Below are 13,488 nucleotides of genomic sequence, written 5' to 3' on the forward strand. Positions count from 1 at the left end.
ACGAGTGTTAACACATTTTTAATGTTTTTATATATCTTATAACTTATAAGGTTACTCCTTAATGTTTAAAAATTATAAATTTCTTTAAACTAGTTTTAACATGACAATTTTTTGAAATAGTTCTTACTTAATAAATAATATACTTAAAAAAATCGTCACTAGGTATTTAAAATTAAAATAATATCATATCATATTCATCAATACTATGTGATAAATATATTCGATAGGTACATATAAATATTAAATACCGGCTTGATGATTTTGTTGATATAAAGTACCTATGGCGTACAACCAACTATTAAAGAGTAACAAATTATAAAATTATTTATCTACTTACATACCTAATATTTAGTTTTATAATTGTTTTGTCGCTTAAATTTTAATCGAATAGATTTTTTTCGTGAATACCACAGTTATTACATTTTTTCAAAACTATTATAATTGAACTAATGATGACATTGAATATATTTCGCATTTGTGAAACTCAACGCTTTTGGTTAAAATATGTATTACCATTATCTTTATTGTAAAATTATTCTTATATTAGATTATTCCACAAACACACTTATTGTAATTAACACTATTTTTGATTGTTTAAAAAATGTATTTTAAGTGTTGTGGACTGATCACTGTCTTCATAAATAATTACTAACGATAAAAATCAATATAATAAATATATTATATTGTCAATGAAATGCATATCGACGTCCTCGTCTTCCAACACAAATTTTAAGCATTTTAATATTTTACGGTTTTGTTTATTTATTTATTTATTTTTTGTATAATGTGATTTATTATATTCGAGTGTCTTTTTCTCTCATTTTTACTACGATGAATACCATGATATAATATAGTGTTTATTGTATTACTAGTTTATAAACATTGTTAAAATAGTAGTTTAATAGTTGTGTGTAGTCTATTTATTTAGCTGAGCCATGGTATAGATTTATGAATTACTATAATTATAATAATTATTATTATAAATGCAGAATGCTAACACTATGATTATTATTATAATTGTTATTTTTCGCAGTAGTATTAGAGTTACCTATTATATATTTATTATAAATTAATTATTATTTATTATTATTATTATTATTATTATTATTATTCTAAATTATTATTTTTACAATTAACACTATTATTATTATTGTTTACATAAATTATAACTGCAATAATATATTGAACATTTTAAAATGTGTTTTTATCATTGTGAACTTTTAAAATTTTATGATAAATAAATATTTAAGCTATAGAAGTTTGAAATTAAAAATATCTTTATAAATATGTATAAGCTCTACTTGTATAATATGTTATATCCAAGGTGTCACAATCACTAGATGAGAAAAAAAGTGTAATGTACCAAAAATAAAAATTTCTTAATACTAACATATAAAACAAAAACCAAGTAAGTTTCCCAACGTTTATAATATAGGTTTTGATAATTAACATCAACGCAGGCTATTGCAATAGATATGTTAGATGTTTATTCAATAATAAATCATTGCATGCGAAAAATAAATCTGTATGTTAATCTTTATTTGTAAGTATGTTTGATAAGGGCTGGCTTTAGATACGGTCGACGCGTGTGACGGCACAGGGGCGCCAAAATCAGGGGGCGCGCGAGGAGTTAAAATTAGAAAATTTTAGAAAAATGTCTTTATAATTTCAGTAAAATATCTAGCTTTGAAAAGGATGAATTACTAAAATATTACACTGATCTCCAAATAGCTTTGACGGATGGGTTAGAAATTGAAGCAGTTTATCTTTGCGATGAATTAATTTGCATACAACACTTCACCAAAATCAACGATTGAAATTCACCCCTCGATGTACTTAACTTAATTTAAAAAAATCAATTAGAGGATTTATACCCCTTAATATGGATTTCATTAAGAATTTTGTTTACCATACCGGTCACAGTCGCAAGTGGAGAAAGAAAATTCTCCAAACTTAAATTAACAAAAACCTACCTAAGGTCAAATAATGCACAAGCCACATTGACATCCCTAGCTACACTGATTATTGAAAATGCTTTTGCTCAAAATTTGGATTTTTCGGAACTAATTAAAGTTTTTACAGATAAAAAAGCAAGAAAAGTGAACTTACATAAGATTTTTTTTATATTTAGTACCTCTGTAACAAAGTAGGTATTTTACTAATAATAAATTATATTTTATATTGATAATTACTATACAATAACAAAACTAAGAAAGTATATTTCTTTGAATTTAACTAATTTCCTTAATTTTTCCTGTTTAATGTTTAAAAAGAGTGTGAAGGACACCGAAATAATTTTTGCACTGGTCGCTGAAAAAGCTAGAGCGGGTCCTGTGTTTGATACTTAAATCATATGAACATTAACAATTTATTTTTATATTAGTATTACGGTATTTTGAAAAAGTTTCAGCAAAAAATCTCATTTTTTATCAAAAATACAATTTACAATAATTATCATTATATTAATGCATATATTACTGGTAAATATTAGGCATATTTTGTAGAAAAATGTTGTAGTAATACAGATTAAAAAAACTATCTCGTAAATCTTAAATAGACTAAAATTATTCTAATTTTTTGAAACTTTAATTTTAGAAAAAAATAATATCCATTATTATGAGACGTAAAATTGCTGTGGTAAATATATTTTTCTTAATACAATAAAGTAACTACAATTTTTTAAGGAAAAATCAATCTTAGATCTAACAAACTTCAAATGTCTATAAACAAAAATTGTGCATAATATGTATTTTTGTGAGTAACGTAATGTAAAGTCCATTACTTATAGTCATGAGAATTAAAAATGTATATCTTCTATTTTTAAATATATTTTAGAATGTTTATCATTTTACAAAATTTTAGATTAAGACATATATAAAAAATACATTGTGAGTACTTATTAATTTCCAATATTCTTTAATCATTATAAGAAAAACTTATTAGGATACTTTATGGCAACTTTAATTGCCACCAAAACTTAACACACAAATTCACTTATCTGTGTTTTCAGTAACTTTAAAACAAAAAAATGACTAATAATAATGAATAATAATTTATTTTACTGTTAATAATAATTACACACTAAATAGATAATTTTTAGTAGGTATGAATAGAATTTTTTTATTATAAATTAATTAAATTTTTACTCTACCAGATTTCCACTCTATGTCTGTGACTGTTATCAATCATCCATTACATTACAGATACATCACTTAATGATGAGAAAGACAAAAATCAAGCTGCCATCGGTTTTAAAAAATAGTAAAAAATATGTATAGTAGAAGACACATAATTAGGTAGTGTTTCGAAACGAAATACAGATGTAATTGACAGAAACTAGGATTCTAAGGTATTAGTCTTCTACTGAAGATTACAGTTAATAGGTACGTGATTATAGATATTGTTCTTGTTATTTAATTAAAAATTGGCTATACCCGTAACTTGGAATTTAAGTGTAAAGCGCCTAACCTTTTTAGATAGGTACCTAAGTATCTTTTTGATATTACATAAACAAACTTAAAAAGTTATGTAACTGATAATACAATGACATCACCACAATAATCATACATATAATTATTATATATTAATCAAATATCAACAATGTTGAAAAATCACAAATAGTAAAATATACATTTGTGCTTGTTTCATATTTATTTTTAACATATAAAAATAGGTATACAACTGGTATACATATAGGTACTCTACTTTTTTTTTTGTATAATATCATAATACTATTTTTTTTTTAATTATTATGTTTTTAAATGTACACAAATTCAAATTTGATTTAGGTATATCGTAGTCACCACTGCATATTTAATCCTTGTAAGGGAAATATAAAAAAAAAAAATCACTAAAAATTAAATTATTAATATTAAATTATGAAAATAATACCAACTATATTTTAAACAAAACATGTATTTTTGATCATATTATGTTTGATATAAAATTTAATGTGATAAAAACTATACAATTATATACTTGATAAATCAATGACATTACTTCGTTGTTTACAATGTTCTTAATGTTTTTTGATACTATTATACTATATTATACTCATAAAATTAAATAAATATTTCAATATGTGTAGTGAAATAAATAATAATAAAATGAAAAAATAAAGGTTATTTTATAAAAAAAGTCATATTTATTTTTAATTTAAAAAAGGTCTATTCTATATTGATTTTGCATCAGGTCATATTTTTTTTTAGGTATGACGATATTTTTAAAAGTTTAATATATATGCGTGTATCAATCGGGTTACTAATTGTTTTTAAACATAGTTTTAGTTTGCAGAAGAAAAATTTTATGTAAGAGAAGTTTAACTAAAATCCGTCGTAAATAATTGATACTAAAATTCTGACTATATATTATCAAGATTGTAATTAAATCTCCATTAAGCTACTTATTATAATTAAGTAAAATAATTTGTATTTTTCTATTTATTTGTTTATATTTTTTGCTTTAGAAAATCAAGCAAGTTGCAAGTATAATACAGATTTGATATTATCATGATTCTATATTTAATTAACCTACCTCTTACAAGCTATGCAACTTATATTACATACATGGAGTTTTAATTATTACTAATTAGTAACTAATCACAAATAATTATAAAGTAATAATTTATCTAAAATAGATGATCTCGATTAAGTAGATATGATAAAATTAGATCAAAATGGTTAATATTAAAATCATTATTTTGAAATTTCATAAATAAATATTTATATACTAACCATATAAAATTGAGATGGTGGTTTTCATTTTATTTTTAATTCAAAAAACATATTATTGAAAAAGGTAATTTGTAAATAATCCACAAAAAAATTGTTGATATATTTAGCCGGAAAATAATAATTTTTCAATAATCTTTTAAAACTTAAATTATTATGATAATTATTTAATGAAAACTTCTTAATTTATTTCGCAATAATAATTGTTTTTTTTTTTTTTTATTAGTCGTACCTTGCTGGCAATTTGACAAATATTTTATATTATTTTAAGTAAAAAAACTAAAATTAACTTTATAAATAATTTAATAAATACCTTATTTATATTTTTATTTGATTAAATGTAAATTATGTAATATTTGAAAATAAAATATAAAAGTAAAAAAAAATTGTAAATTTAAGTTTATAATTGAACTGTGCCAATTTTATTTCTTGAATTACGGACTAACAGTTGATAATATTAAAAAAATTAAATGTTTTTATAACTAATTATTTTTAAAACTTAAAAGCATCCTATGGCAAGAGTTAAAAATAAACAATTTTTCTGAAATTATTTAGGAATGGAACCTATTTAAGGGAAGTATGTGGTAATTTGAAAAATAATTACCAATCATTATTATATATTGCTTTAAATTGCATTATATGTAAAAAATAAATACAAGTGATTTAGTACATTATAGAGTAATATAAAAAATAAAGATATGGTACAGAGAAGCATAATGTATAGTTTTTAAAATTTACATATTACATCATAATATTCTATGGTTATTATTTATCATTCCAAATAAATAATATTTTTTATTAAATAAATACAGGTATATAATTAATCAAAAATACCAAACGAGCAAAATACACAATACTTTTTAATATTAATTGCATGAGTTTGTGAATAAATAAACTATGCATACGCTAAATATAAATTATGTATACATTGGCGTTATACAAATATACCATTATTATTATATTTACATAAAACACTTTTTTTATTCTATAATAAAAGTATTCATTTAAATATTGATATATTTTCTAACCTAATATTATGCGTAACGGTAGTACTATCATAAATCGGTTGATATTAACTTTTAATAATAAGTAGAATTTCAATCAATAAGTTATACTTCTATAGAATTCAGTTTTATAAGAAAAAAAATTAATAACAGTTGTAAAGACGTTATGTATATCGCTTTAGAACTTCTATGGCTCAGTTTTATATATATTCAAGGAGTAATAATTCAATGTCCAATTGGTAAATATTAAAAACATTTATAATAACAATTAATAAGCAAAAATAATGTTAACATAGAAATGACTAAAAAAAAATATAAATTAATACTAACACTTTTCTAAACTTTTTTTACATGATTGAATATAATTTAACCTAAACTAATCAAAATATTTTTAGGAGGACTAACTGATAAAGGTCTTTGCGAAAAATTGATAACAGGTAACATACTTGTTAATATATAATATTTCAATAAAATACAGATATGAACATCAATTTATTAAAATAGAATAATAATTAATATATTAGAATTTACTAAGAATGAAAATATAAAATAATTCGTAAAACAAAATACAAAACAAAGAAAAAACACCAAACAACTACCTTGTAATCAGCGACTCACTCAGTAGCATCACAGGAATCCAAAACACAACACACCCATCAGACATATCCAAACTAATACAAGAGAAAGCTCACGAAGCACGCAACATGGAAATAGATATATGATATGTATGGGTATCCGGACACTGCAGGGTTACCACCTTTCAGTGTCAAAATTATGGGACACATATTTTTTGTAGAAAATATTAAGTTTTATTTATAAACATCCCAATGAAATAAGATATTGTAAATATTAACAATAAAATAATTATAAAGCTTTCATTTGGATTATAATACTTATACATTATACAAACTAAATACAATTGTAAGATAATTGTGTTAAAAATTAAAAATAATATGAAAAAGTAGTTAAAGTATTGTACTTGAAATTTTTATTTATTTTTAAAAGAATATTTTTGGTTACTTGATACTGCTTTAAGTAAGTCGTTGTCAAGCTTTATTTTTTCAATAAAATCTGAACAGTTTTCTTCAAAGTTTAGACTTATTTGAAGTTCTGACTTGACAAGTTCTACTTTGCACCTGTTTCTTTCTTTTGACCACTTTTGATTCATTACAGAAAAAACTCTTTCAACATAAGCATTTGATGGTGGAATACTTAACACATATGAAACTAATAGAAATATATTTTTGAAATTTTCTTTTGTGCCACTTGAAAATATTTTTGTCCACTTAGAGTACACATTTTACTCTATACTATAAACATTATTTAAAATAGGTTTTATTATACAATACTCATTAAAAAGGTCATCTAAAGAAATATTTTCTAATTGTAATGTCTTAACAACTTTTACTAAATCGTCGAAGGAAATATCATTCTTTAATTGTAAGCATTCAATCTTTTTAAAAATGTTGTCATCAGAGAAGTTAAACCACTTAGATAAATATGTATTAATATTTGTATAAAACTGCCCAAAGATTGTCTTATACTTTTCATATTTGTTTGCTTTTAAATATTGTCTGCATGAAATGAAATGTGCTCCAAAAAATTGTTGCTCCAATCTTTCTGTGAGGTTAGTTCTTAAATAATCCATAATTTCATACAACTCTGTAGCAGAAGTGTCCATATTTTGTAATCGTTTACTAGTTTGTTGAAAAATTTGAACCACATTTGCACAAAAATTTAAATATATATAGGTTTTAGTGTAAAGATAATTGTCTTGCTCTGTATCAGTATCTGCATTAATTGATAGTAATTTTTGAAGAACTTTGGGACATTCATCTCCTATTGATATAAAATATGATATTAAGGCTGGATAAAATTTTAAAATTTTGTCGATTTCTGGACCAAGAGATAACTACCTAGTTGGTACATGTTTCACCAGTTCCTCCCAATCAACTTGAGCGAAATCAAAAAAACTTTTTAAATTTTCTCTTCTTGATGCAGACGAAGAAAAATGACTATATATTTTTAATACTACTGTCTCTACATCAAAGTCTAACTTTTGTAAACCATGTTTAAATGCATTATTAACAATGTGAGCCAAACAATCAGATTTAATTAATTTATTGTTTTCATTATGTAAAAGTGTATATGCAGATTTATGTTTTCCAAAATTAGCATTAGTGTTATCAGCACTAAATGCTGAAACAGAAGACATAGATAATTTGTGCTTACTTAATGTTGAAGTTATTGATTTACATATAGCCTCTGCAGTTTCAGACGGTTCTTCAAAAAAATCTAATAGTTTTGTTTGACGTCCATCAGTAAATGAAAAATATTGTACACATATTGGATACATTTTGCGATTGCCTTTATTGGATGTATCAGTTGCAACAGAAAAATATACTTTATTATTAATATAATCATGAACATCTGATACTACAATTGATTCTGCTTTGGGGCCCAAAACATTGATCGTGATACTTTCTGCTTTTGTCCGAGCACAGGCTAACTTTTTAGCTATTCCAGAATCGGGATATAATTTTGGCATTAGTTTTAAAGAACAATCCAATGAATTATATGATAAATTATGTTCTACATTATAATAAACTTCAACTAATTCAGCCAAAGCAATTTTTTGAGATTCTACAGTATTAGGCGTGATGAAAAATTTATTAAGAATTTGAGATGAAGTGACAGACTTACTGTTGATTTTATGTACATTGCTTTTTTCATGTTGTTTAACGTCAGATAATCCACCGTGAGAAATAGAAAAGTCTTTATTACAAACTGTGCAACGAGAAAAATATTCTAGATGACTTTTAGCAAGCCAACTATAATCTGCCTTCCAAACTTCCCTAAATTTACATAATCTTTTTTCAGGTTTGGACATTTTTAATTATTGAATTTATTACGTGTAATAGTGTTTTATTTCTGTTAAGAATTAAGATTGAAGATGTCGAATACGCATACGCGACAAAAACCGAGCACGGAACTACGACGGCGGAGAACGAACAGACTGAAAAGCGAAAACTGATCTATACATATAATTTGTCAATTTGTCATATGTGTGTTTGACGGCGGCGACGGTTATTACTTAATACTAATTGTAAACTATTAGTTTATTTTTATTACTGGAAAAAATAAACAGATAACAAATTAACTAGCCGCTGCCTATCGCTAAGCGTACATCTATAACTTGTTTTTATAATAATATAATATTATATTGAATACTATTATTATTATCTAATTATAGAAACAGATAAACATCACAGTGGATGTAATATGTATTATAGTAGTTAATACATACAACTGATTATAATTTGCTGCGTATGAGAGACAAATAGTTTGAAAATAAATTGATTTGGTGAAAATATTTAAAATATCATGATATTTATGTATAATTTTAAGAAACAATCAAATACGGGACATATTGCGTCCCGACATCCTTTAAGCCAGGACGCGGGACAAATCAAACAAAAAAAGGACTGTCCTGTGAAATACGGGACGGGTGGCAACCCTAGGACACTGTGGCATACATGGCAACGAAAAGGCAGACCTAACAACGTCAAAAGCAGCCTCTTCCCCAGACACCTCATTTCTTAATATATTTAATATATACGAAGACAAAAAGAAACAAATCAAACAAGTCCTAAACCATAAATGGCTCAAACTATGGACTAACCAGAACACAAAGCTAAACCAAATAAAAAATAACAAACAAACATGGCAAAATCCAGGACTAAAAAAAAAAAAAAAATGATGAAACTTTACTAAATCAATTACGAACAGGGCACACATTAATCACATACAGACATCTCATGGAAAAAAACGATCATCCCACATGTGAAATGTGTGGAGAGGACCTCACAGTCAAACATATCATCACTGAATGCCAAAAATACGAAGACACGAGGAAAAAACACAACATATCACAACAAATCGGAGAAGCGCTTGGACCGGACCCCCAATCAATCATGAACATCCTACTATTCATAAGAGAAATTCAGCTATATAACCTAATTTAAGCCATAACATAACATAAGTAATCACCTTTGTAAACTAATTTAAGTTAATGTCAAACTAATGGCCATAGAAGCCGATGTTTTCTTTTGATCAATAAAAAAAAAAAAAAAAAATATAATTAAAATAAAATTTCATATTTCAACTATTGTTTTAGAATGGTTGGCAAACGCCTTCGGTTGCGAAGTTTTGGAAAACAATCGAAATTATTTTTTAAGTTATTTATTCATTTTATCACTCTGTTATGTTATTTGACTAACAGCTGTGAGCTCAAAACCTGATATTATACAAACATTAAGTGCATTTCGATTAGTAAATACACGTAAGTCGTCTTTTGTTTTTGTTTTTTTTATCATAAAACTACAATATTTTCAAAGAATAGAATTAAGAAATGATTAAACATTTTTATTAAGTATATTGTACAGGGCTTGTATTTAAAACAAAATTGTAATACGTTATTCAAATTTTGCGTTTATTGTTAATTAGAATTAAAATTTTAATATATTTTATGATTTATAGCTATTAAATAATTGTAAATTAATTTTTTTTCAATGATATACCATATATAATTTTTGCGTTATGTTTTGTTTTATGATATATCATATACCTATTTTGTTAATTGTTATGTTTTGTTTTGTGTTATTTAATTATTTATGTTTATCGTTTTCCGTTATAATTACGTTTACAAATTCCAATCGTTTGTTTGTCAAATATAATGTTTGTAAGCCTTGGTATTGAATAAATCGATTTACATTTTTACATATTAATTAATATTATGACGATATGATATGATGTATTTTGACGATAATTTTATTCTTTTGCAAATTATTGATTCATTTTGAGCTAAAGTAGAGTATTTTTACACAATATTCTTGGAGAAACAGTGATATTACTCAATTACCTAGTTGATTTTTTAGTGTATATAAATAGGGATAATCCTTATAACTATATTATAACAAAATATGAAAACATTAAATTAAACATAGGAGTATAGAACCCTACAAATTAGAAATATCTTTATTTTGTGTAATTATGAGGAAATAGAATGATAATTTCTTCATCCGTTTTAATATGTAATGTCTGTACTTTCTATAATATCTAGTTTTGCATATTGTTAGAATAACGAAGAAAGTATCACCTCATATAATAATATTGACATTGTTTGTGCCCCGATTAATTGTGATCGCCTTGCTAGCCTTGTAAACGTGGCGGTGGTCATATTGGAAGAGAGCGCTCCCTCCACTCCCCCTGGTACAGTTCGGACGATGGCCCGGTCGTTAGTTAGGCGTCTTGACGCGTCGCATTTTTTGTCTTTTAACGTCCGTCGCCATCTTGACGTTTTGGTTTTGTTCCGACACCGAATGTTTTAATTTGTTCATTAATATTATTCTGTTTGACGCAGTTTGCACATTTTTTACGTTCTTGCGTTTTCTTGATTATGGCTTAGTCTTGTTGACCGTCAATGATACAACACTAGCACAGTAAGTGCCATCGTAGTCACGTTCGTCTACATCTTTAATATCATCGTTGATGACACGAACTCTGATAAATTAAGTTCTACAGGGATGGCAAAATTGTGGCTCGCCAGCCGCATACGGTTCTTGTTATAGTCGTATGCGGCCCGCAATAAAATTTACAAAAACAAATCAATTTTTTTTTGTTCTTTAATATTTTCTAAAAATCCTAATAAGGGTTTCAATGCCTTTAGGTCTCGAAATCGTTCTTTAAATTCGGCAAATAGAAAATCAAGTTTAAGTACATAGTCGTCATAATTAATTTTCATTTCTAATTCTATCAAACACTGTTCAATTTTTTCTAAACATGAAAAGTGAGTAAAATTATTTAATTTTAAATCTTTTTTAAGTTTATTTTTAAAACTCAATACTTTTTGCCCCAGGTCATTAATTTATTTATTTTGACCTTGAAGAGATACATTTAACATTGATAAATGTTGCATGATGTTGATGAAAAATACCAAATCTCTTAACCAATTGAATTTGAAAGTTGAGGAAAACTTTTATTTTTTTCTGTTAAAAATATTTTAATCGGTTCTAGTAATTGAAAAAATTTGGTTAAAATGTTATTGACTGATAACCGTCTAACTAGACAATATCATGGAACATCATTAGAACTATCATCTTCTTTGTTTTCTAGGAAGTTATTAAACTGACGATGTGTTTTTACATTTGACCTATGTAATTTACAATTTTTATAACAACATCCATTACATGATCGTATTTAAAATATTTATTAGTGAAATGTTTTTTTATGTAGAATAAAATAAATAGGTATAAAATCTGGGAAATTGGTATCATTTTTTAAAAGTTCTATTAAACCATTTTTACAACCCACCATTGATACTAGGAGCTCCATCATTTGAAATGCTGGGTAGAACCCGATTGCATACGATTTACCTTTTGGAGAGGTTGCGTATGTTTGCTGTATAACAATGGACACCCCTAAAACGACACGATTGCGTATGCAACGTTGCCAATCTATAAATATACAAAAAGTTCACCGTGTATGTATACACAATGTATACATATATTTCAATGATTTGTAATATAAAAGTAAGTTCAAAAATATATAAGAAATAATATAAATCACGTAAATATATAAAAATTAAAATAAATGTTTTCCTTGATAAACAGAGCCAATTTCAGATAGATACATTATAATAAATTATTTTTGTCAATTTTATATTGATCATACATTTTAATTGAAGCTTTAGTCCGTTTTAAATCAGATGGAGCCATATTTTTACTTACAATTTTCTCGTAAAATTTGGAATTCAATTTTCTCTATTGTATTTAAAATATGACTGTATTCACCCAACATTGATAATACTTTTGAACGGTTACTGTCTGATAATATACTGACATAACATGTTTTATGCGTGCACAATTTACCCATCTTTTCGTTGTCTTATAAAACGATATTTGTTTGTACCAACCAATGCCAAGTCTTTGCCTCGTTTCGACGTAATTATTTGTACAGTTTCATTTTCCATCTTAAATTACACAATTATACTACACTTATACTACTTATACTACTTTTAGAACGTTCGTCGGTCAACTAATACAATTTACAGCGATTATAAGTGGTGAAAACTTTTATTAAATGATAATCACGATAATCATTTGATATTTCCAGTTTTATCTATATGTGACTTTTGGCCAACGTGACAACGTTGCACAAAAATAACATACGCAATCGTGTTATGAAAAAGGTTGAAAAAGATACGCCGATAAGCAGCGTACGCAATCGTATTCCACCCGAAATGCACATAATTTTGTTTAATGGAATTTCTGCTTAATAAATATAGAATACAATATTTTATTTAAGTAAAGAAATATAAACTGATAGTTGTAAAACAGTACATAAACATAAATAAATAAGAAAACATATAAACATATATTCAAAGGAAATGAATAAATATATATATATATACAATTATTAAATGAATGACCTGTACGAGTATTATGTCCGAGTGAATCCAATTAGTAAAGGGTATGTAGTGGACGGTAAGCGAGGCATATACTATTCACCGTCTTGCAATGCAACTGAGTCGTTGCCAGTGAATAGTATATTATAGGGGTAAATTTTTGTATCTCTCACTCTTAATAAACAGTACATATTGCAACGCAGCTGGGTCGTTGCCAGTTCGATGACCTAAACGTGTCGCTAGCTATTCTGAGTTTAGGAAGTCTGTGGTACCGTTGTCCGTCGCCACG

Source organism: Melanaphis sacchari, unplaced genomic scaffold (assembly GCF_002803265.2).
Source record: "Melanaphis sacchari strain LSU unplaced genomic scaffold, SCAv2.0 Contig254_pilon_pilon, whole genome shotgun sequence".
Classification (NCBI taxonomy): Eukaryota; Metazoa; Arthropoda; class Insecta; order Hemiptera; family Aphididae; genus Melanaphis; species Melanaphis sacchari.